The 25,000-nt window shown below is 40.8% G+C and overlaps 1 protein-coding gene across 1 annotated transcript in view; it reads right to left on the bottom strand.

The window, feature by feature from the left end:
* Window positions 1-25,000, bottom strand: part of las1l (LAS1 like ribosome biogenesis factor) — a 97,723-nt gene that overhangs the window by 48,646 nt on the left and 24,077 nt on the right. The gene's annotated exons all lie outside the window — the stretch shown is intronic.

The raw sequence follows: 25,000 nt of genomic DNA, 5'->3' as shown, positions 1-25,000 counted from the left end.
TAGTATTTACTTAATTTTAAAGTAGTAAACATCAGAATCCTTTGCCAGTCCTCCATCGTACCAGCACAATTGATATACTTTTGTGAGAAACTGATTACTGATATGTTGTAATATGAGCCTGAATTTCAATTGTGTTTTGAAATAAGAATTAAACCAGTTACTGGTACATGCACGTGATCACTATAAACACTGATCACAAAAAATCAATTCTGTTAGTTGGGTAATTTGCAATAATTGGTTATATGCAGTGCAACTTATTTAAATTTCATCAGATTATTTAGGTAATTTTAGTGACTACATGTTTAAAAATATTGGATTCTTAACTTTTTAGGTTTGTTAATCTGATTACTGAGAGGAAGCAGAAAACTGTTGCTATCCCACTGAGACGTTTGGCAAGTGAGGTAAGCTATTAGTACACATACAGTTTATAAACATTGCATAATAACAATTTGATAGAAATGATATACGTGAATACAACACTGTGCGTGTGTGTGCGCGAGCTCATGCATGTGAGTGAAGTGCGGTGTGGTGGGGAGACAAAACTTGCCTCTCACTTTGCATTTAAACTTTACCTTAAACTTATGTCCCCTAGTAATTGACATTTATACCCTGGGAACAAGGCTCTGACTATCTATTATATTCGTGCTTCTCACAATTTTGTAAACTTCTATCAAGTTACCCCTTTACTTCTGATGTTTAAGTGACAACAATCCAAGTTTGTCTGATCTGTCCTCATAGCTAATACTCTCCAAACCAGGAAGCATCTTGGTAAACTTTTTTCATTTCCCTGTCCAAAGCCTCCACATCCTTCTGGTGGTGTGGCGACCAGAACTGTAACTATCACCCCTTGACATTCACTGACATTACCATTGCTGGATTTCCATCTCTGAACTTCTTGGAGGTTACCAGAAACTGAACTGGACTAGCCGTATAAATACTGTGGCTACAAGAGAAGGTCAGAGGTTAGGAATACCGCAGCAAGTAACTCACTCCCTTAGGCCTGTTCACCACTGACAAAGCATAAGTCAGGAGTGTGATGGAACTCTCCCAACTTGGCTGGATAAGAGCAGCTTCAGTGACACTCAGAGCTTTAAGCTATTCAGGTCAAAGCTCACTTAGTTGGCACCAGGTTTACCCGGCTCTAGCAGTCATTCACAGTAGTAGCAATGTGTTTATCATCTACAAAATGGACCACAGAAATTCACCAAGGCTCCTTAGAAAACTCCTTCTAAACTCATGACCGCTACCATCTAGAAGAATAACGGCAACAGATACATAGGAATACTGCTACCTATAAGTTCCCCTCCAATGTAATCACCATCCTGATTTGGAAGTGTATTGCTGTTCTTTGTGTTGCTAGGTCAAAATCCTGGAACACCCTCCTTCCCTTCACTCCCCTCCCTCCGTAATAGCATTTTTACGCTAAATGGATTGCAGTGGTTCAAGATGGTAGCTCACTACCTACCACCTCTCAAGGACAACTAGAGATGGATTATAAATGCTGGCCCAGCCTACAACGCCACATCCCATGAGTGACCTTTTTTAAAAAAAAAGTAAAGATGGCATGGTGGCACAGTCGTTAGCACTGCTGCCTCACAGTGCCAGGAACCCAAGTTTGGTAGCCTTAGCTGTCTGTGTGGAATTTGCACCTTCTTACTGGGTCAGCATGGGTTTCCTCTGGGTGCTCTTGTTTCCTTCCACAGTCCAAAGATGTGCAGATTAGTTGGATTGGCCATGCTAAATTGCCCCTTAGTGTACAGGGATGTGCAGGTTAGATGGGTTAGTCATGGGAAATGTGGGATAGGGTGGGGGGGGGAGGGGGTGTGCTGTGTCTGGGTGGGATGCTGTTCGGAGGATTGGTGCAGTCTTGATGGGCTGAATAGCTTCTTTCTGCACGATAGGGATTCTGTGATTCTGTGTAAAATGGTTAAGCATATAATCTTAGCCAAGGTTGATATGTGAGAGAGTGAACATCTGACTGGTCAGAATCCTGGAGGGTTTGCATCTGGATTTTTGGAAGTAAATTATGCAACTTAAAAGTAAGTCAAACATAGCTGCTTGTAGTGGAGCACTCATTTCTTGAATTGGTGCAGTGTCATTGAAATATGTTTGTCCTTTTATAGTGGACCGGCAATAGTCATGTTACCACATCAATGCACAGAACTTTCGCTCTCTCTTACAAGAGTACTGTCCTGCCCTTAGTTTAGAATTGCAACTGACTTATTTACACTCAATGCTGGTGATTTTCTCCAGGGCAGTAGCTACTTCGAACCTTCCAATCATCAGGCAAGCAATTGATACCTTGAATGATGCATAATGAGTACAATATTCTGTCCGTTTTGATACACCTGAAGAGATCATACCTAACAAAAGTCACTGTATACCTGTGGACTTTCTTAGGAGCATGAGGCATACCAGCCTCCTCATGATATCCTAGATCTAACTGCCTTGCTAAGCAAATGGTTCGCACTGCTAAGGGATTGATTATGCAGTGCTGGGAAGCAAAACACAATCTCCATATTACAATCCTACACTTAAGTGTAGTTTCTACATATGGATTTGCCATCATCAGTTGAAATCCTGTTCAGAAGGCAATTAGGACAACCATGCCAGTCATCTGCCAGTCCATACACTCAGGAAAGAAGACAATACTCTTGCAAGCAAGAGAGAAAGAAGATAGCCTATGACTGGTGAGTAGAATTGCTTTGTCCTTTCGTAGGTACAAGATGCAAGTTGTATGCTATAACCTGGTGGTCCACAGAAGTATCTAAAGTGTGCAGTGAGCTTAGATCTTGTGCAGCCACAACACCTAATGGGATGATCTTAAGAAGAAATGAATGTCAGCTAGGAATTTGTGCAACAGTATATTACTCATTGTTCCAACTGTATGTAGACTGAACCAGTGATGAATTTATGGGGTGAAATTGTATAAGACCACTGAAAACAGTCAGCCTTCCAACAATGTGCAAGATATCAACAAACCTATAGCTCATAAACATTCGAGTCCAAGCCTAGATCTTGGTCATGTTATTACGAATGAAATCAATGAATATGAAAACACACACAAATTAGCAATAGAAGTAGGCCATACACATTCTCCAATCTTTTCTATTCTTGAATAAGATCATAGTTGATTAGCTAGTTTTGAATTTCACAGTCCCATCTTCTGTCGTTAACCTTTGGACACTCTTGCTGGTTAGAATTTTAAAAGAAGCTGCAGTGATAATAGATGCACTGGTAGTAATCTTCCAAGAAGCCCAAGATTCTGGAGAGGTCCCAGAGGAATGGAAAACTTGTTTGTAACCCTTTCTCTTTCAAAGATGAGAGGAGGCGCAAGACAGATAACTGTATAGGCCAATTAGCTTAACATTGGATATTTAGAAGCTACTAGCCTTTCATGAAAGGTGCGATAGTACAGCATTTGGCAATATAAAATACAGTTACAATGCTTTGGAGCAGGGAGATCTCGTGGATGTAACATGTTTGAGGTTCAAAAGGGGTTTTGATAATTTATATAAGGCTACTTGAGATGATAAGAGCCCATGGTGTTCTGGGTGGTTACCTAGCATGGATCGAGGATTGTTTAGCTAGTGAAAACAGTTAGGGTCAGAGGGTCATTTTCAATATTGCAACCTAATTGAACATTACCAGGATGTGAGCTGGGGCCACAACTGTTTTGCAATATGTCTTAATGACTTGGATGATGGATGTGACTATGCTATTGACACGTTTGTGGATGACAGAAATAGGTGGGAAGGCAAGTGCTGAGGTTAACACAAAGTTGATAGATGTGAGCAGATTTTGAGTGGGCAGAAACTTGGCAGATGGAATGTAATGTGGGAAAGTGTGAAGCTATGCAATTTGATGTGAAGGATAGAAGAACTGAATTTATATTAAATGGTGAAAACCTATAGGAAACTGTAGTGCAGCAGGATCTGGGGATTCTTGTGCATAAATCACAAGAAGCTCCTGCCCAAGTTCAGTGGGTAATAGGGAAGGCAAATAGAATGTTAGTCTTTATTTCAAAAGGAATGGGGTATTAAAAATAGGTAGATCTTGCTAAAACTATACAAGACACTAGTCCAATCACACCTGAAATGCTTTGAGCAGTTTTGGCAAACTTGTGTAAGGAAAGTTAGACTGGCATCAGAGGTAGTCCAGAGAGTGTTCACTGGGTTGATCCCAATATGGAGGGATTTTCTTATGAGGAGCAGTTGTGTAGATTGGGCCTGTACTCTTTGGAATTTAAAGGAATGTGAGGCACACTAATTGAAACATACAAGGTTCTTAACAGGTATGACAGGGTAAATGGGGAGAGGTTATTTCCCTTTGTGGGAGAAGTTGCCTGGTTGAAGACGGATGAGGAGGAATTTTATCTCTCTGAGGATAATGAACTTAGGCTGTCGTTAAGTATACTCCAGGCTGAGACTGATTTTTAATCAGTAAGGGGGTCGACGGTTACAGGGCAAAGGCAAGAAGGTGGAATTGAGGATGATCAGATCAGCCATGATCTCAAAAAAAGGAGGCACAGATTCAATTGGCGAAATCGTTCCCTGCTTCTGTGGACTTGTGGTTTAATGACCTATCTATATTATCTTAAATATTCAATAAACATACTGCCACTATCTTTTGTGCCAGAGAGTTCCAAGTTTGCACAACCCTCAGGGAAAAAATGTTTGTCCCTTTCCTGATAGAGGCACCCCTAATTCTAAAACGGTGCCTCTTAGTTCTGGCCTCATTCATAAAGAGAATATTGTTTTCACGCCCACCTTGTCATGACTGTTCAGTATCTCATAAGTTTCAATCAAGTCACCCCTAACTCTTCTTAACTTCCAGTGGAAACAAGCCCAACACATTCATTCCAAGTTTCAATCTAGTAAATCTCCTCTGAACTGTTTCTAGTGTATTTGCATCCTTTTTTAAGGTGACCAGAACTGCACACAGTGTTTGAGATGTGGTTTCTCCAGCACATTTTGTATAACTGTAATATAATATCTGTAGTGATTGTAATGAGGTCAGCCAGCTGGACGTCATAGAATGAGTTCCCTGATTGGGCTGTTAACCTGGTCCAATTAGGGAGCCCTGGCTGACAGATAGAAAGAGGCATGTCAGAGATTCTGGCACTTTGAGAGCTGACTCTGAACAGGCAGTATTCGAGTCAAGAACTCTTCATGTATAAATAAAGGGTGGCTGGGTCCTGGCCTCTGTCGAGCTATTTCAACATCCTTCATTTTTTTTTCTGTTCAGTTCCTCTTGTAATATAGCATTCCAGTTTTAATGCCTTGCTGTACTTGTGTGCCAATGTTTTGTGACTGATGCAGTAGAACACTTAAGTCCCTCCGCATCTTGGAAATCTGCAATCATTCTATTTACGTACTGCTCTGCTTTTTCTCAATATTTCTCCCAAACTGGACACCTTCACGTTTTCCAACATTATATGCCCCATTTATCAGATTTTTGCCTCCTGACTTGACCTATTTTATTTTGTCATGCAAACTCCTTGGGTCTCCTGTAAAGACCATTTAAAAAAAAAAATTGACTTCTACTTTTATTTGTAGACTGAAATGAGAAAAGAACTGTGTTAACAACCAAGGATTGCTGCATGTTTTGAAAGCGAGTAATTTGACATTCATTGTAAGCTTTGTCTAAACAGCTGCTATTTTCAGTAGTGAATAAAATGTGATTGTGGACCAACTGGAGCCGAGGGGTTATGTTCAGTTTGAGCTTTTGGTGCAAGTACCTGATTGGTCACAAATCCAAGACCAGTTATCAATGACAAAAGATCTTCTGCTTGCCAAAAATTATGAGATTGCATCTTGTTCACAGCCTTAAGCTATTCAGTTACCTGAGAAGCTTTTTAGACTACCATCAGCTCACCACCTGTTTTCTGCAGTAAAAACCACTTTTAAACTTGAAGAAAATCAGTTTATCTTTCTTTCAATAGTTACTGTAAGCTGTGACTTTTAACTAATGCACCAGAGACCTTTTTTATAAATGAAGTGGCCACCTTGTTCCCCATGCAAATCAGTGGAAGCTTCTGGAAAAGCAAGACTGAGAAGCAGCGGTCAGATCAGAGTGAACTACTTCAGAAGTTCCTGTGAACAGAGATTACAGAACTTCGTTCCTCGATTTCCCTCTGTCCGTAACATCCTTTTTTTTTGTGTGTCAGATAAATAGTTTGTAGGGTATTTAGCATTTTAATTACAGTTTAATTAAATTTGTCAACAGTTTATAATTGTTTACCTCTAGCTAGAGTTCATTTAGTTGTAATAGTCATTGTTCTTGAGTACAAAAGCCTGGTCTGTACTTTTTGGCAATCTGAGTCTGAAAGTCAGGTAAATTGGGGAATCTTTGCGTACTTAAGATCTTTTACCCCTGCATAATATGTTTTCCAAGGGATCAATCAGCTCAGCTGGCTAGATGGCTGGTTTGTGATGGAGTGACAACAATAGTATGGATTCCGTTCCACACTGCTGAGGTTACCATGAAGGATGATCCTTCTCGACCTCTTCTCCTCGCCTTGGTCAGGTTAAATCACCACCAGTTGTCTCTCTTTCAGAGAGCAGCCATAGGTCTGGCAAGACTATGGCAACTTTATACTTTCTTACATGTCTTCGTGTCATCTGCAGATTTAGCTACCATGCCTTAGCTCCCCTCATACTAAGTCACCAATATAAATTGCAAAAAAACTGAGGCCCTAGCACATACTGCAGGGGGTTGTTCACTAACCACATTGTGCCAATCAGACAAAGACCAATTTATGTGTACTGTCTATTTTCTGCCAGCCAGCCAATCTTCTATACATGCTAATGTGTTACCCTATACATCATGAACTCCTACTTTGCAGATTAACCTTTTTATGTGGCACCTTGTTAAAAATACAGCACTTCAACAAGTTTATTTTTATTTACAGTGCATGTTATTTCTTGCAGGCTCAACAGCCAAGTTAGTGGCACCACAGTTGGCTCTCCACAGCAGGGGAGAGCTTTAGTGATAGGGGACTCCGTTGTAAGGGGAACTGACAGACAGACAGTTCTGTGGCTGCAGACAAGACTGCCAGATGATATGTTGCCTTCCTGCTGCTGGGCCCAGGAGTGTCTTTAAGCAGCTGCAGGGCATTCTGAAGTGGGGGGTGGGTGAACAGCAAGCAATTGTGTGACATGTCAGTATCAGTGAAATGGATCAAGAAAGAACAGAGGTCCTGCAACAGGAATTTAGAGAATTAAGTAGTAAATTAAAGAGGAAGGCTACTAAGATGGTAATCTCTATATTACTTCAAGTGCCATGTGCTGCTGAGTGTAGGAATAGGAAGATAGGAGAGGTGAGCGTGTTGCTAAAGGGGAAGTGTAGGAGGGAGGGCTTTAGCTTGATCATTGAGACAGTTTCTTTGGTAGATTGGACCTGTACCTGAATGGGTCTGGCATCGTTGGTTGAGGTTTGCTCATGGGGAGGTTTTAAATTAACTTGGCTGGGGGATGAGACACTGAATAGATGTAAAGTTGGGAGCAAGGTCCAATCAGGTATGGAAGGAATGCTAGGACAGTTGAGCAGGTGGATGATGTGGGCCTGATAAGAGACAGGGCAGTCCAGAAAGCTAAATTGTATCTATTTTAATGCAAGAAGCTTGACTGCCTAGCTGATCAACACTACGTTGATCCACATGAGGCAAGAAGATGTTGTTCCAATCACTGAGACTTAGTTGAAGGAAGAGCAGGACTCGCTGCTCGATATTCCAAGGTTATAGAAGTTTCAGGCACAATGTGGGTGGCCATGTAAGAAAGGTGGGGACGTTGCATTATTGATCAAGGAAGCCACCATGGCAGTAATGAGGGAGGATGGCCTGGAATGGCCTTTAAATGAGGCCAGCTGGGTAGAGTTTAGAAATAAAAAAATGGACAGTTACTTTGCTGGGGTTATACTACAGGCTTCGCCACACACAGAGGGAGATAAAGGAGCAAGTGTGGAGGCAAATCACAGAAAGGTGTGAAAAACAGGGTAATAGTTGTAAGGGATTTCAACTTTGCTAACATTGACTGGGATTGTCTTAATGTGAAAGGATTAGATGGGGTGGAATGTTTAAAATGCATCCAGAAGAGCTTCTTACGTCAGTCCATTGTCCTACTAGAGATCGGGCAGTGCTGGACCGAATCCTAGGAAATGAAGCCAGTCAAGTTTCAGTGGGTGGGCTTTTTGAAGGGAGAAGGATGGTGTAGAAGTGAAGTTTAAATTAGGGGAAGGCTAATTTCAATATCATTGGACAGGATCTGGCAAACATAGACTGGGGACAGCTACTTGCAGATAAATGCACATCTGAAAAGTGGAATTTAAAAAAAAAAAAAATAGCATCCTGTTGCTTGAAGAGCGACAGTTATGGGGAGCAAGTACAGGGAACTTTGGATCTAAAGAATTTGATAAGGGAAACGAAAGAAACATATGTCAGTTATAGTGCACTAAAAACAGCAGAGGCCTTTCAAAAGTATAGAGAGTGCAGGAGGTTGCACAAGAAAAAAATTAGAGGGGTCACAAAATATCTTTGGCAGTTAGGAAAACCCCAGGCTTTTTTCAGGTATATTAAGTGTAAGAGAATTGGCAGGGAAAGAGTGGGGCCTATTAGAGACCAAAGGGACAACCTGCGCGTGGCGCTACACAGTGTGGGTGAGGTCTTAAATGAATTTTTTTTTCCTCTGTAAATACAACAAAAGACATTGTAGCCAGGAATTTAGTTGGAATAGTAAAGTTCTAGACCATATTAAAATTAATGAGGAGGAGAAATTAGGTGTTTTATTAGGCATAAAGGTGTATAAATCTCTAGGACCTGATGAGATTATCTGCAAGATGCTATGGGATGCAATGGAGGAGATTGCTGGGTCCTGGCAGAGATACTTTACTGATCACAGGCGAAGTGGCAGATTACTGGAGGATAGCTATTATAGTTTTGTTTGTTCAAGAAGGGCAGCAAGGATAGGCCAGGTAATTACAGATTGGTTATTCTGAAGTTGGTGATATGGAAATTATTTGGGGAAAGAAAATCTGAGGGACAAGATAAATCAACACTTGGAAATGCAGGGTTTGATCAGGGATAGTTAACACAGATTTGTTGTAAGGATATCCTGTCTGACTAATATCATTAAATTTTTAGAAAAAGTGATGAAATATATTGAGGGTAGTGCAGTTGGTATGGTTTACATGGATTTCATTAAGGCTTTTGGCAGGGTCTAATATGGAAGGCTGGTCGAAAAGGTCAGAGCCCATGGGACCCAAGGCAAGATGGCAAACTGGATCCAAATTTGGCCTACAAATAGGAGGCAAAGGATGATGGTGGAGGGTTGTTATTGTAATTGGAAGCCTGTGACCCAGCAGTGTGCCACAAGGATTGGTGTTGGGACCCTTGCTGTTTGTTATGAACATTAACGCCTTGGAAGTGAATATAGAAGGTTCAATTAGTAAATTTGCGGATGGTCGGAAAATTGGTGTTGGTGTTGATAGTGAGGAGGATGGTCTCGGGCTACAGTCTGATATTGATCAGCTAGTAAATTGAGCAGGGCAATGACAGATTAAATTTAATCCTCAAGTGCGAGGAGATGAATTTTGGGAGGTCGAATAAGCAAGGATATCCGCAATGAATGGTAGGTCCCTCAGGATTACTGAGGAACAAAGGGACCTTGGTGTACAAGTCCACAGATCCTTGAAGGTGTCAGCACAAGTAGATAAGGCAGTGAAGAAGGCATACGGAATCCTTTCCTTCAGTAGCTGGGATGTGAGTATTGGAGCAAAGAAGTCTTGTTACTACTTCATAAAACATTGGTTAGGCTATGGATTGGAAAAGCTGTGCAGTTTTGATTGCTACATTATCGGAAGGATGTGATTACATTGGAGAGGGTACAGAGAAGATTCACCAAGATGTTGCCTGAGATGGAAAGTCACATTTATAAAGTGTGACCGTATAGGCTGGGTTTGTTTTCCTAGGAGCAGAAGAGGCTGAGGCAGGGGTTCGGGGATCTGATTGTGTCATACAAAACTGAAGTGCAGACAATAGATTGTGACAACCTTGTCTCTAAGATCAGCAGGCATAAGAATAAGTTGAGGAGCAAGTGGTTTAGAGAAGATCTGAGGAATTTTTTTTTCACCCAGAGTGTGATCGATACATGGAACATGCTGCCTGAGAGTGTGATGGAGCCAAGTAGTCTTGCAATATTTAAGAAGCATCTAGATAAGCACTTAACACGCCAGGGCTGCTGTTTTCTTTGTTTCCTCATTTGTCTGCACTTTGACCCGTGGTCCACATTTGCTGGTTCACCTCTAATCTTGAATAGTTTTATTTTGCATCCCCTGGTCGTTTGCTACCAGGTCATGCAACTCTTTTGCAGAGCTGGCTTACTGATTTTTGAGAACAAGGTGTAGAGCTGGATGAACACAGCAGGCCAAGCAGCATCAGAGGAGCAGGAAGGCTGACGTTTCGGGCCTAGACCCTTCTTCAGAAAAAATTCTCTTTTTGTGAACTGATTTTTCTGTGGAACTGCATCGAAATTTGACTGCTTATTTCATTGAACATCTTTGTCAAGTTTTTGTTTGGGACTGTATTCAGAATTGTAAAATAGTCGACTATCCTTAAAACAAGAGAAGATTTGAAAAGAGAAAACTTATAAATCATAATAAACTTGTGGAAATAAAATTAAAAGCTATTTTCCCAATCACTTTCTGCAGGCATTTTGCGTGTTGTTGCAAAACATTAACCAAAGTTGGGTGGCACATAAATTATTTAGGTACAATGTATGAAATATGTGGTTGACAAATGGTTCATTTCGTATGTGCTTTCTGAATATTTGAAGGAGATTAAGAATTTTTAAAATTTCATTTGTTGGCTTCTAGTGGAAGTTACTTTCTGTGGCCAACTGCCTCCTTAAAGCTCTCACCCCCATCCTCACCTCATAACAATAAGTCTGAGGAACTCATGGATTTTTATATGCCCAAGGTTAAGACCATCTACTCGGATATCTCTGTTGTCAAATTACCTACCATTTGCCTAACAAGGTAAACCTCCACTAAATTGGGCGCACGGTGGCTCAGTAGTTAGCACTGCTGCCTCACAGCGCCTGGGACCCGGGTTCGATTCCAGCCTCGGGTGACTGTCTGTGTGGAGTTTACGCATTCTTCTGGTGTCTGCATGGGTTTCCTCTGGGTGATCCGGTTTCCTCCCACAGTCCAAAGATGTGCAGGGTAGGTGGATTGGCCATGCTAAATTGCCTGTAGTGCCCAGGGATGTTTAGGTCAGGTGGGTTAGACAAGGGAAATGCAGGGGTGGGAGGATGGGTCTGGGTGGGATGCTCTTCGGAGGGGCGGTGTGGACTTGTTGGGCCAAAGGGCCTGTTTCTACACTGTAGGGATTCTATGATCAATCCTTGGTTTTCCGTGGACTCTCATTTGGGCTTGTCAGGTTCAAAGAAGTGGAAGACAATTGTAATGCTACAAATATTGTTTGGGTTGGCATTTGTTAACTTGCCAAATAAGGGTATCTTTTTCTGACTAAATATTACCGTCAGGTGAGTGACCTTTCATATACAGTTTCATACTTGGTAAGTTATTTTAAAAGTTTAAAGGGTTATATGCTCTTGAGAATATATTTTAAATGGGTTGTGTTTTCTAATGCTATTTTCCAATCGAGTGATGGTCTTTAGAAGACTCATTTTGTTTTTCCCCTACCTAGCCAATGTTAGGATTTGATTCCAAATTCAGTCTTTGGAATGAAGGTTCAAATCTCCCATGGTACCTGGTATTTCTGTATGTGCTGATAGTGGGAGAAGCAAATTTGAAGAACTAAGATTAGGTATTGGCCTTCTCTCTGGCACTTGTGTTTAAATCCAGTTCTGATTGATGTGATGAAATGGTCTTCTGGCTCACTAGTAAAATGATTTTGGATAGTCTCAATTTAGTGTGGACCAAGAGCACAATTATTTTTAAACAGGACAAATGCAATTTGTTCTGATTTTGTGCTAATTAGGAGGCTAACATTAAAAAGATGCTCAGGATTTCCCACTTCTTTTCTTTTAGATGAATATACCAGAGTGGATAGTAAATCTCCGACATGAACTGACACACCGGAAACTTCCTACACTGGCATGGTGCAGAAAAGGTAATAAAATCCTCTGTTGCTAAAAGTGAAACTGATCAATTTTTCTCCTGTCTCTCTCTTTTTTTTTGTCTCTAGTGCCAATTTTCTTTTCCTTGCTGTTCATTATTATTCCTCCCATTTGAAGAGAGTAGGATTTTGGTCTGTACATGTCTCATGCTGTCTCATGTCACCTCTCAAAGTAACAAATTAGGTCCTAGTCATGTATAATGCTTTGAGAATTATCTGTATTCTAAATGATGCAAACCTGGAATTGCAAAATGACACAGCACAAAAGATGCCTATTTGGTTGACCACATCGCATGAATAAATTTTTAAAAATATAAATGCCCATGCCAGTTCTTAGCACAAACTACTCCTCTTTCTCCATTAGAAGTGCACTTTTTTTTTCACCAAGTTTTTGTCTAATTCCCTTTTTAAAGTTACTATTCATCCGGTAGTACAGAACTTTGAATATTGCTGCTGTATCAGGAAAACACCGTTGCTAAATTTCAAATAATCAAAGGAGAAAAAGGTGCTGATTGGTTTGCTAGTTGACCAGCCATTGAGGTGTTGCCACTAGAAAGAAACAGGGAATTACAGGCTTAAGTTTTGAACATATTACCTGTGTTTGCAGAGACTAGTCCCTGCTGTTATCGTACAACTTAATAGACTGACAGGAGATTCTGGTACAAAATGTTGATCTTTGTATTCATGTGTACACGAGAAGAGTCAGTCCTATGAGCATGAAACTGACTCTGGAAAATTTCACATATAATCAATTTCTATTAACAGCAAGTTGTACTGAACTTCTTACTGAGTCAATTCACATTATATTGTTGCTTGGATACTGCATTCGACTGTTATTGGCATGGCGCAAAGAGTCAAATCTATATCAACCAACCACTAATTTCATTAACAGGTCAGGCAGCATCAGAGAAGCAGGAAAGCTGACGTTTCGGATTGGGACCCTTCTTCAGACCCTTCTGATGCTGCCTGACCTGCTGTGTTCCTCTAGCTCCACACTGTGTTATCTCAGACTCCAGCATCGGCAGTTCTTACTATCTCTCACTAACTTCATTAGGTAGTTGAAACAGACTACAGTATGAATTGCATGTGTGCTGTTTTATAGAATATAATCATTAGAATCCCTACAGTGTGGAAACAGGCCCTTTGGCCCAACCAGTCCACACAGACTCTCAGAGCATCCCACCCAGACCCTTCCACTATAAGCCACCTAATCTACACATCCCTGAACACTATGGACAATTTAGCATGGCCAATCCACCTAACATGTGCATTTTTGGACTGTGGGAGGAAACCAAAGCACCCGGAGGAAACCCACGCAGACACAGGGAGAATGTGCAAACTCCACACAGATAGTCACCCGAGGCTGGAATCAAACCTGGGTCCCTGGCGCTGTGAGGCAGCAGTGCTAACCACTGAGCCACCGTGCCACCCTAAAGGCTAAAATCTACGCACACACCCACTAGGTTTTTCTGATGTTCCCTGAATAGCCAAAGAATTTAAAGGCTATTACCCGAGAATAGGAGCACATGCTGGCTAGCCTATCTCTCCCTGGTCCTCTGTGTACTTTCCAAGCATGAGGTCGTCAACTTATGAAGGTTGATCTCCAGACTGTTTGCTGCTCGCATGCCCAAAATCCTTTTTATGTTTATCCTTTTCTCCTTATCTTTCCGAACTGTGGTGTCTTGTTTTTCATTGGCTCTTAGCTCATCTAGCGAGCCTGTGTCTTTCCATAATAGGCTCACCCCAGGACACTGTTAGGATTACCTCACTAGTCTTCCACCAAATAAGGATTTAGTCCCTGGCTTGAGCTTGGGTAAGTTTCACTTCACAAGCTGCTGTTTGTATGTGTGAATAGCCCTTGGCCAACAGTTGATCTAATGTCCCTTTGTAGTTTACTGTCATCCCACAATATACAGTAGGCATTGTTCTGTATCTAAAGCTTCCTTTGTCTTTGATAATTATGTGGACCCTACTCCCTACGTTGTTGGCTTTGCACACCTGTGGCCATTACTGATAATGTTTCTGACAGAAGATTTAACCATTCACTAAAATTAATACATTCATGTGTAGTAAAGGGATTGAATGTTGCTTCAAGACAGCATAAAGAGGTTACATTACAAGCTTGAATAATTTTAGTAAACTGCTTGTTAGTGTAGTGCGTGATTAACATATTCTTATCATTTGAGTCACATTTAGCAGGAGACATTTTGTTTCAGGTGTTTGAGCTAGTTAAGTACGGACTGTACGCCACCAAAGGAACATGTCCCTTCTCACCCACACACACACACACACCTATTGTCATGGTGCCCCTTCTGGGTGGAGAAAGTACTGGGGGGGGGAAAAAAAAACCACACTTCATAGCCCTCCATTCATTTACAGAACCTGCGACCTGTATTGGGTTTGGTGTTTTTGTTTCAGCTTTTCAGCAGTTGCTGTGTTTTATTTATGTTTCTGTTTTGTGGAGTTGTTATCATCATCTCTGCATAATACTAGAAATTGAGCCATTTGTTTCACAATCAAAATTCAAACTTCTGGTGTCAGTGTATTAATTTGTCTGTAAAACAATTAGTCTTTTTCTCCACCCAGTGGTGTTTTCCCTCTACTTCTAAAGGCACGTGCTGATGTTGAGATCCAGTTATCTGGAATACTGCCAGTAGTATAATTGCTTCCTTGAGTATTCATTCTTGTGAACCTAGATAGGGAGTATGGCAGGCTGTTCATTTGTGTTGAGTGTTGGGCTTCATCCTGATCACCTAATATCCACAAAAGTGCATTCTAGAGTGCAGAAGTGGGAACTCGATTTCTGTTTTCATATTCTATGATGTTAAGGCTAATTATATTCTAACTGTAGACTTGGTTTATTTCAAGTGCAGTGTATTTTTAGTAAGGACACAATTTATTCTAGACTAGTAATAAGTTATTATATATTCTTCTATAAACTAACATTGCACTGAAGATAGTAATCAGGAGTGAGAATCCTGACTGACTTTTGCTCTCCTTCCTAATACAGGAGAGTGAATCCAATTTTTGTATCCTCCCAATGCACCTCTTATGATCAGCTGACTAAACACATGTGGAAATCAGGCCTCAGACTTACTGGTCTTTGAGACTCGGCTAGGTATTGTCTTTACTAATTAATCTGTTACAGAATCTATGTATCAAATAACCAAGAGACACTACGTTTTGTTTCTGTCTGGAGCGACAAACTTCCACAGCTGAAAGACGGATTTCCATTTTAAAAATACAACCAAATTGCTTTGATTTATGTTTAAATTGCAACAATTGTTTTTTAATTGTTTTCATAGCTAAAGATGCAGTATTAAATTTGAAACAATAGAAGTTGTATTTGAGTAGGTGAGGGGGGCGTTTTGTTATAAGATTTCTTAATTGCACTGTTGATCACCATGTAATGTGTTTCCTACCTCCACCCCTACTACTTGTGGCCTTTAGAATAGTTTTGGTGTCCCTTCTGTATTGCTAGCTGAGAGCCACTTATTCAGATCAAACTCTGGGACTTGTTGCGTTTTGCAGTTTGTAGTTGTACTGATACCGATGCTTTTTGTTGACGTTGTCCTTGTATATTCAATCTTCAAATACCTAATATTTGGCTTATTTGCATTAGAAAAACTATTTCCAATATTAAGACTTTTTGACTTTGGAAAGCATTATACCTGAACCTGTCCTAAAGATAGAAGTTGGTGTTTTGGCTTTGTAACTAGCAAGAAAATTTAAAATCGTAAACCTCCGATCATTTTAAGAAGTTCATTATTTACTCTTATTGTTTACATATAGAAAGCATCATGAATAGCTCCAGAGATAACTGAGTTTTATATTGCCTGTCTTTTTTCATTTATCCATGTCATTAAGGTTGTCACTCTAAGTGACAAAATAGCAAGAAGTGGGAGTGGCTACACAGGTCCCCTAACAATAACCACATGGTATGGTGAAGTATAAAGGAAGAAATATTTGGAGCTTGTCAGAAAGGCATATTGATAATCTTGGGAAATTTTAATCTATATATAGACTGGAAAAGCTAGATGACCAGATGATTAAATGTTTTTGGGATAGTTTCATAGCGTAGCATGTTCTGGTGATGTACATAGAACATGGAACATAGAACATAGAACATTACAGCGCAGTACAGGCCCTTCGGCCCTCGATGTTGCGGCGACCCGTGAAACCAATCTGAAGCCCATCTAACCTAAACTATTCCATTATCATCCATATGTTTATCCAATGACCATTTAAATGCCCTTAAAGTTGGCGAGCCTACTATCTTTGCAGGCAGGGCATTCCATGCCCTTACTACTCTCTGAGTAAAGAACCTACCTCTGACATCTGTCCTATATCTATCACCCCTCAATTTAAAGCTATGTCCCCTCGTGCTAGCCATCACCATCCGAGGAAAAAGGCTCCCACTGTCCACCCTATCTAATCCTCTGATCATCTTGTATGTCTCTATCAAGTCACCTCTTAACCTTCTCTCTAACGAAAACAGCCTCAAGTCCCTCAGTCTTTCCTCATAAGACCTTCCCTCCATACCAGGCAACATCCTGGTAAATCTCCTCTGCACCCTTTCCAATGCTTCCACATCCTTCCTATAATGCGGTGACCAGAACTGTACGCAATACTCCAAGTGCGGCCGCACCAGAGTTTTGTACAGCTGCAACATGACCTCATGGCTCCGAAACTCAATCCCTCTACCAATAAAACCTAACATACTGTACGCCTTCTTAACAACGCTATCAACCTGGGTGGCAACTTTCAGTGATCTATGCACATGGACACCGAGATCTTTCTGCTCATTCACACTACCAAGAATCTTACCATTAGCCCAGTACTCTGTGTTCCTGTTACTCCTTCCAAAGTGAATCACCTCACACTTTTCCGCATTAAACTCCATTTGCCACCTCTCAGCCCAGCTCTGCAGCTTATCTATGTCCCTCTGTAACCTGCAACATCCTTCCGCACTATCCACAACTCCACCGACTTTGGTGTCATCCGCAAATTTACTAACCCATCCTTCTACGCCCTCATCCAGGTCATTTTATAAAATGTAACATGTAAAGGGCTATTTCATAATATACAGAATACACAGAATTACTGCATTCCAACAAGTCAGAAATGTTCCGAGGAACAGAACAACATCCAGCGAAAAATGTTGTCAAACTTGAAGAAAAGGCACATAATTGTACATAGGCAGGTAACAAGTCAGAGGATTGGATAGCACAAAAAAAAAGCAAAGAATGATGGCTTTAAAAAAAATTGAATAAACAGTTGGAATATAAGGGAAATATTTAAAATAGAGGTTTTATAAGTATTTTAAAAAGGAAAAAAAAATTCGTTGAAAATGCCATTCATGATAGAAAATAAGATGATGGCAGATGAAATGGAAGGTATATTGCATCAGTCTTCACTTTAGAGAGTACAAGTAACATCCTAGAAATGGCTACAAATCAGGAAATGGAATGGAGGGAAGGACTGTGGAAAATTGTAATTGCCAGTGCAGTGGTACTGAATAAATTTTCAGAGCTGTGACCTGATAAGTACCCTGACCTAATGGACTGCGTCCTTAAAAGAAGTATCTAGTGAGATGGTTGATGAATTGATTTTCATTTTTAAAAGCTCTTGAGATTAAGGAAAGGGTCCACTAGATTGAAAAGACAGCAAATGTAACTTCTTTATTCAAAGAGGGAGGAAGGCAGAATGAAGAACCTATGGGTGAATTAGTTCAACCTTGTCGTAAGGAAAATGTTAAAGCTAATATGAAAGGACTTGCAGTAGGGCACTTGGCTAAGTTCAATGTAATTAGGCAGAGTCAAATGCTTTTGTGAAGGGGAAATCCTGTTTGACTGATCTATTGGAGTTTTTTGAGGAAGCAGCATGTGTTGTGAATAAAGGGGAATTGGTGGATGTACTGTACTTGGATTTCCAGAAGATATTTGATAAAAGATTACTTAGGAAAGAAAAGGCTTATTGCTTAGGAGCTCGCATTTTGGCGTAGACTAACAGAAGTGTAGTGTAGGCAAAAATGGGTTTGTCTTTTTCAGGTTGGCAAGACGTAACAAGTGGTGTGTGATGTGGAACAGCATTGAGAACTACAACTGTTGATAATACTGATGAAACTGGATGCACCACTTGATATCGACTTAAGAACCAGAAAAGACCATGGCAGAAACAGCGCTGTCGACCCTGCAAAGTCCTCCTCACTGACACCTGGATCTAGTGCCAAAATTGGGAGAGCTGTCTCAGACCTGGTCAAGCAACAATTCGACAAATTCATACCAATTGTCTAAGGTATGACTCAGTGTCCCAGATACCACCATCACCATCCCTGGATCTGTCCTGACCAACAGGCAGAACAGACTGGCAGAGATGGCGGCACAGTAACATACAGTCAGGCAAGAGTTACCGTGGGAGTCCACAAAGTTGACTCTCTGGACCTCATGAAGTCTCATGGCTTCAGATTAAACATGGGCTGGGAAACCACCTGCTGATTTACTACGTACTGACCTCCGTTGGCTGATGAATCAGTACTTTTCCATGTTGAACGACACTTGGAGGTAGCACTGAGGATGGCAAGGGCATAAGAGGTACTCTGGATGGGGAATGTCCGTGTCTACCACCAAGCTTGGTTTAGTAGCGGCACTTCTGATTGGGTCCTTAAGGACATAGCTTCTAGACTGGGTCTGAGACATGTGATGAAGGAACCAGCAAGAGTGAAAAACATACTTTACCTCCTCCTTACCAATCTGTCAGCTGCAGATGCATCTGTCCATGACAGTATCAGTAAGCGTGACCACTGCATAGTCCTTGTGGAGACGAAGTCCCACCATCACATTGAGAATACCTCCTGTTGTGTGGTGTGGCACTATTACTGTGCTAAATGGGACAGACTTTGAACAGATCTAGCAACTCAAGATTGTGGCATCAACAGCAACAGACTTGTACTCCAACTCTTGACCATTACCATTAAGCCAGGGATCACCCCTGGTTCAAGGGAGAGTGCAGGAAGTCATGCCAAGAGCAACATGAGGTGTACCTCTTGCCGCATCCAGATGTGAATGGTGGTGGACAATTAAACACTGACTGGAGGAGGAGGAGGAGGCACCACAGAACCCTCATGTTCAATGCTGGACGAGCCTAACAGATAGATAAGGCTGAAGCATTCACAGCAAACTCAAGTGCTGAGTGGATGATCTTTAGTCAGCACCTCCAAACCCATGACCGCTTCCATCTAGAAGGACAAGGGCAGTGGAGACATGGGAAAGCCACCACCTGCAAATTCCTTTCCAAGCCACTCACCATCCTTTAATGTTGCTGGGTTAAAATCCTGGAATTCTCTCCCTAAGGGCATTGTGGATCAACCTAAAGCAAATGAATTGTGGCAGCTCAAGAAGGCAACTTGCCACCCCTTTCTCAAGGGCACCTAGGGACAAACAATAAATATTAGTCAACCAGTGACTCCGATGTCTCACAAGTGAACAATAAAATCAAATTACATAATTGACTTGGATGGATGAATGGACAGAAGGCCTTGTTGTCAATTTGTTGATCACTCAAAGCTGGATAGGGAAGTGATTGAAAAATATATTTATTTTTGGAATTTGGATTTTGAAATAGTGACAGTGTGTTAGTTACCTTTTTATGGAGGGCTTTTTAAAAGAAAGGTTAAATAATTAGGAGGAGGCCTGGTTTGAAGTCAGAACCGGTTTTAATTTTTATTCCTTATGGGAGCATTGGACAAATCAGGAAAATTACTGTTGCTTCAGTAAGTTTTTTTAGTTAGAAATCTACAGGTAGTTAGTTGTAAAATTCAAAGCTACGTTTTGTGTATTATTAATTGTTATCTGCTTTAATCTTTCTGTTTTAATTAAATCGCTTCAAAGGTCATCCTTTACTTGTTTAGATGTCGACACTTTATTCACATGATTTGTATTAATCTATTGGGACTCTATTATCTGCAAAGACTTGTTATTCAGCCTGTTAACACTACTCTCTTTTTGTATTTATCTGTTGACATTCTTAATTACCTGGAATGATCTTGCCCTTATCTTTCAGCCAATATATTCTGTGCCTTTCTCTACTTTACCTGAGTAAGCAACAGCGCTTGGAAAACTTGATTTTTAAATAAACCTGTTGGACCATAACATGGTGTCGTGTGACTTCTGATTTTGTCCATCCCAGTCCAACACTGGCACCTCCACATCATGTGATATGCAGATAGTGTATGTTACGATTTTGTGTGTTTGGAGATTTACTTAGGGGAGTGAGTTAAGACTGAGTCTAAAAGAATATCTAGTCCAGAATATTAAAATTTGTTAGAGTCTGTTTCGGAAAGTAAGTTACCTTTTCAGATGCAGATCTGTCATCGCTTAGACAAATGAAATTAATAGCAAACCATTGCCAGCAGAGGGCACTGTTCTTCCGTTAACACATCCCTTTAAAGTATTCTTACAAGTACTGTTTTTGTTGGATAGCGTTTTGAGTGACCAGTTACTAAAATTTTTTGTTTTTTGTTTGAGGCATTTATTGCCTGTCCCGAATTGCTGTTGAAAAGGTTATGATGAGCTGTTGACTTAAACCACTGCACTCAGGGTTGGAGTCATACCTGACACATAGGAAGGTGGCTGTGGTTGTTGGTCGATCATCTCAGCTCCAGGACATCTCTGCAGGAGTTCCTCAGGGTAGTGTCCTCAATCCAACCATCTTCAGTTGCTTCATTAATAACCTTCCCTCCATCAGGTCAGAAATGGGGATGTTTGCCGATGATTGCAATGTTCATTCATGAATCCTCAGATACTGAAGCAAGATCTGGACAATATTCAGGCTTGGGCTGACAAGTGGCAAGTGACATTCACGCCAGGCTATGATCATCACGAAAAAGAGACAATCTAACTACCACCCCTTGACGTTCAATGGTGTTACCATCACTGAATCCCCCACTATCAAAATCCTGGAGGTTATTGTTGACCCGAAATTCAACTGGACTCACCACATTAACAGAGTGGCTACAAGAGCAGGCCAGAAGCTAGGAATACTGCAGCGAGTAACTCACCTCCTGACTCCTCAAAGCCTGTCACCATCTACAAGGACAAGTCAGGAGTGTGATGGAATACCCCCACTTGCCTGGACGAGTGCAGCCCCACCAACACTCCAGAAGCTTGACGTCTTCCAGCACAAAGCTGCCCGCTTGATTGGCACTACATTCATAAGCATCCACTCCCTTTTCCACTGATGCTCGGTTGCAGCAGTGCGTACTCTCTACAAGATACAGAAATTCATCAAAGATTATCAGACTGCACCTTCCAAACCCGTGACCACTTCCATCTAGAAGGATAGGGCTGCAGACATACGGGAACACCACCACATCCGAGTTCCCCTTCAAGCCACTCACCATACTGACCTGGAAATATATCGTTAATCCTTCACTGTCGCTGGGTCAAAATCCTGGAATTCCCTCCCTAATGGCATTGTGGGTCAACCCACAGCAGGTGGACTGCAGCAGTTCAAGAAGGCAGCTCATCACCACCTTCTCAAGGGCAACTAGGGATGGGCAAGAAATGCTGGCCAGCGAGCGATGCTCATATCCCACAAATTAATAGAAAAAGTCCTTTTTTATGTATAGGTACACCCTCCAGTGTTACTGGAGGTGTTAGTTCAGGATTTTGACCCATGGATGGTGAACGTATAGCAATATAGATACAAATTAAGAAAGTGTGTAGCCTTGAAGGGACTTTTATAGGTGGTGGTTGCCCATCTACAGCCTTTTGTCCTTCTTGGTGATCAAGATCATGGATTTGGATGCTGTTGTCAAAAAAGCCATGGTGAGGTACTTGTAGGTGACACACACTGCTGTCACTCTGTGTTGGTTTAAAGGGAGTAAATGTTGAAGACATTAGATGGGTTGCCAAGCAATTGTGCTGCTTTGTTGAACTCGAGTGTTGTTGGAACTCTTCGTTTAGACAAAAGGACAGTACTCAATCAAACCCCTGCTTTGTACATGTTGGGCAGGTATTGGGAAAATAAGAGTTGCCATTCATCACAAAATCCATAGCCTCTGACCTCCCCTTGTCATCACCATATTTATTTGTGGGGGTTTCAAAGATGGTAATGCCATTGAATTTCAAGCAGTGATGGTTGAATTCCCTCTTGTTGAAGATGATTGTCTGTTACAACCACAGTTAAGTAAAATCTGACCGTAAGGTTAATTTACTAAAGGACAAAGGAAATAGTTTAAAACATGTATAGAATTGTAGAATAGTTGTAGCACAGATGTCATGTGGTGTTGGCCTCTACAAAAGCAATTCAAATAGTGCTACACACCAGCCTTGTTTGTTTTTTGTCATCCTGCACTTTTCCTTTTCAGATAATAATCAGTGTGTCAATTGACTGTGTCTGCGGCACACTTTCAGACAGCGCACATCAGATCCTAAGCTTGAACTTTATGCAAAGGTTTTTCCTTTTGTTGTTGCTTCTTTTGCCATTCAGCTTAAATCCGGTGCCCCCGGTTCTTCTCTTTTTTTACAAATGTTCTAATGTACCCATTCCCCCTATGATTTTGCATCTCTGAAGCTTCTCTTCAAGGAGAACAGTCTCAGCTACTCCAATCTTCTCAAATCTTTTCTGCATTCTGAGAGCTTTTAAATTCCGCACAGTGTGGTGCTCATTCGTGTCCTGTTTAGAATTGTACATTTCTGTTTTATCCTATCTGTGTTCTGACTGTCAAAGTGAATCATTTCATGCTTCTCTGCATTAAATTCTGTCTGCTTGTCTGCTCATTCCACCATGTTTACGCTCTTTTGAATTTTTACATTGCCCTTCTCACGGATTACAAAGCTTATGTTTCATATTGTCCACAAATTTTGAACTTTGTGTCCTCTGCATCCTGTATGACTTAATACGAAGATCTTGTATCTCTCTAGGCATTACTATGTTAAATAGTCTTTCATATAAATGCAAATTGTTTGTATGATAGTGAATAACCAAAGAATGTTTTAAGGAAAGTTTTTTTTTATTAGGACTTTCCTCCTAGAAAATATAGCTTTAAAATTAAATTGCAATTTCCATAAGATAACTTTTGTGATAGAACTTATTATTGTACCATCTGTACTGGAAGTGCGGGTTCAATTAACTGAGCAAGGATTTTATTTCTTCCTAAGGTTGTGAGTTTGTTTTGGAATGGTTACGACAGCAGTACTGGAATCGACAGTTAGGAAACAATCTTGTGGATAATTGGGTCTTGGACTCTCAGGAAGAGGAGGAAGCTGATGATGAAGCCAAAATACAGGAAGAACTGAAACAGAAGGAGTTAAGTGGTTGGTACATGAAAGATAAATAAATAATTGTTACGATCATTAACCAATTGCATGTTATGTAACAAATAACTTATTCCTGCTTAGATTTGCTTTGAAATTGCATTTTTATTCTTTGAAATTTTTCATGCAGAAGAAAGGATGATTTGTGAGTACCAATGTGTTCTAACTGTAAAAGGCAAGCATTAGACTTTACGGGGGTTTGGTTGTGGAGGTTGCTGATGGTGACTGCTGGAGAATGAAGAGATTTCTGGTGGAGGAGGGAAGGAGATGGGGTGGAGCCAAGTGGAAGGGAGCCACAAAGGAGTGGGGGAAGAAAGGGAGAAGTACTGCAGGCTGTGAGGTGGGGGCCCAAGGAGATTTGGGCATGTTGCCAGCAGGGTAAGGAAGAGAATACGGTTTTACACCTGTCAACAAGAATTTTTGGCTGACGAAGAGTGAGAAAAGCTTGAAATCACTGAGGTAATTAATTCCTTGCAAATACTATTCTAGAAAGTTCTCCTGCACACATGGCAGGAATTACTCCCCTTCTGTGTCCCACAGTACATTTTTTTTTTCCCAATATACCCTATGGTAAATGAATTCACAACCTTACTTGTCCTGCAGATTTCCATAATCTGCCTACAAGTGCTCTCTTCTACTTCTTCCCCAACAGGGTCACTGCTTCCTTCCTGTTGTGTCTATAGAATGTATCTTTTCTGTCTAACACCTCACTATTGGCCACTTGGGTAAGGTGCTTTGGGTAGGTTGAACCATGGTATAATATGAGATGGTCACTTTGTTGGAAAATTGTCGAAAAGAAGCGATGACCAATAAATCAAGTTGTTTTAACAAAAGATGTGTGTAGTTTGAAGTAAACTGATAAATATACTGACTCCTAGAAGCCGTGATGTGGTGGTGCCAGTGTTGGACTGGTGTGGACAAGGTCAGAAGTTACACGATATCAGGTTATAGTGCAACAGTCACTCCACCTAACGAAGGAGCAGCGCTCCAAAAGTTCGTGATTTCAAATAAATCTGTTGGACTATAATCTGATATCGTGTGACTGTGAAATTCTGACTTCGGTGTTTTTATATCTCACTTTCATTTATGTTTAGAATCTTGTACAGGATGTGGTCACTAAAAGCATCAGAATGTTTCAGTTTATCAGGCTACATCATCTTGCGTTCCCAACTTTCCTCTGTCCTGCCATGAGCAGGAATCTTAGGCAAGGTTCAATAGGCATCTGAAACTTTTCAGTACTTTTCTGAGAGAGTATTCTCACAAGCTAGACCAAGAAATGGCAAACTACAACTTGGAAAGTCTTCTAATTCAGCTTATGGGCTATTCATGTGGATATTACTACTGATGTTGGTAGTTATTGTTACAGAAAGAGCATAAGTTATCTTTAGGAACAGAACTGCAGATATTTAGTTAAGAACTTCTCTTCACCACATTGGATATTATATAGCAGGTTTTGAATTTGACTGTTGAATTTAAACAGTGATACTGTAATAAAGTTTTAATCTATCAAACATTTTGATGCACGTTGAAACATTTGCTTTAAAAA

This window comes from Rhincodon typus, chromosome 14, assembly GCF_021869965.1.
Source record: "Rhincodon typus isolate 14 chromosome 14, sRhiTyp1.1, whole genome shotgun sequence".
NCBI lineage: Eukaryota > Metazoa > Chordata > Chondrichthyes > Orectolobiformes > Rhincodontidae > Rhincodon > Rhincodon typus.
The sequence above is the reverse complement of the archived record's forward strand: the minus strand, read 5'-3'. Positions and strand labels throughout refer to the sequence as shown.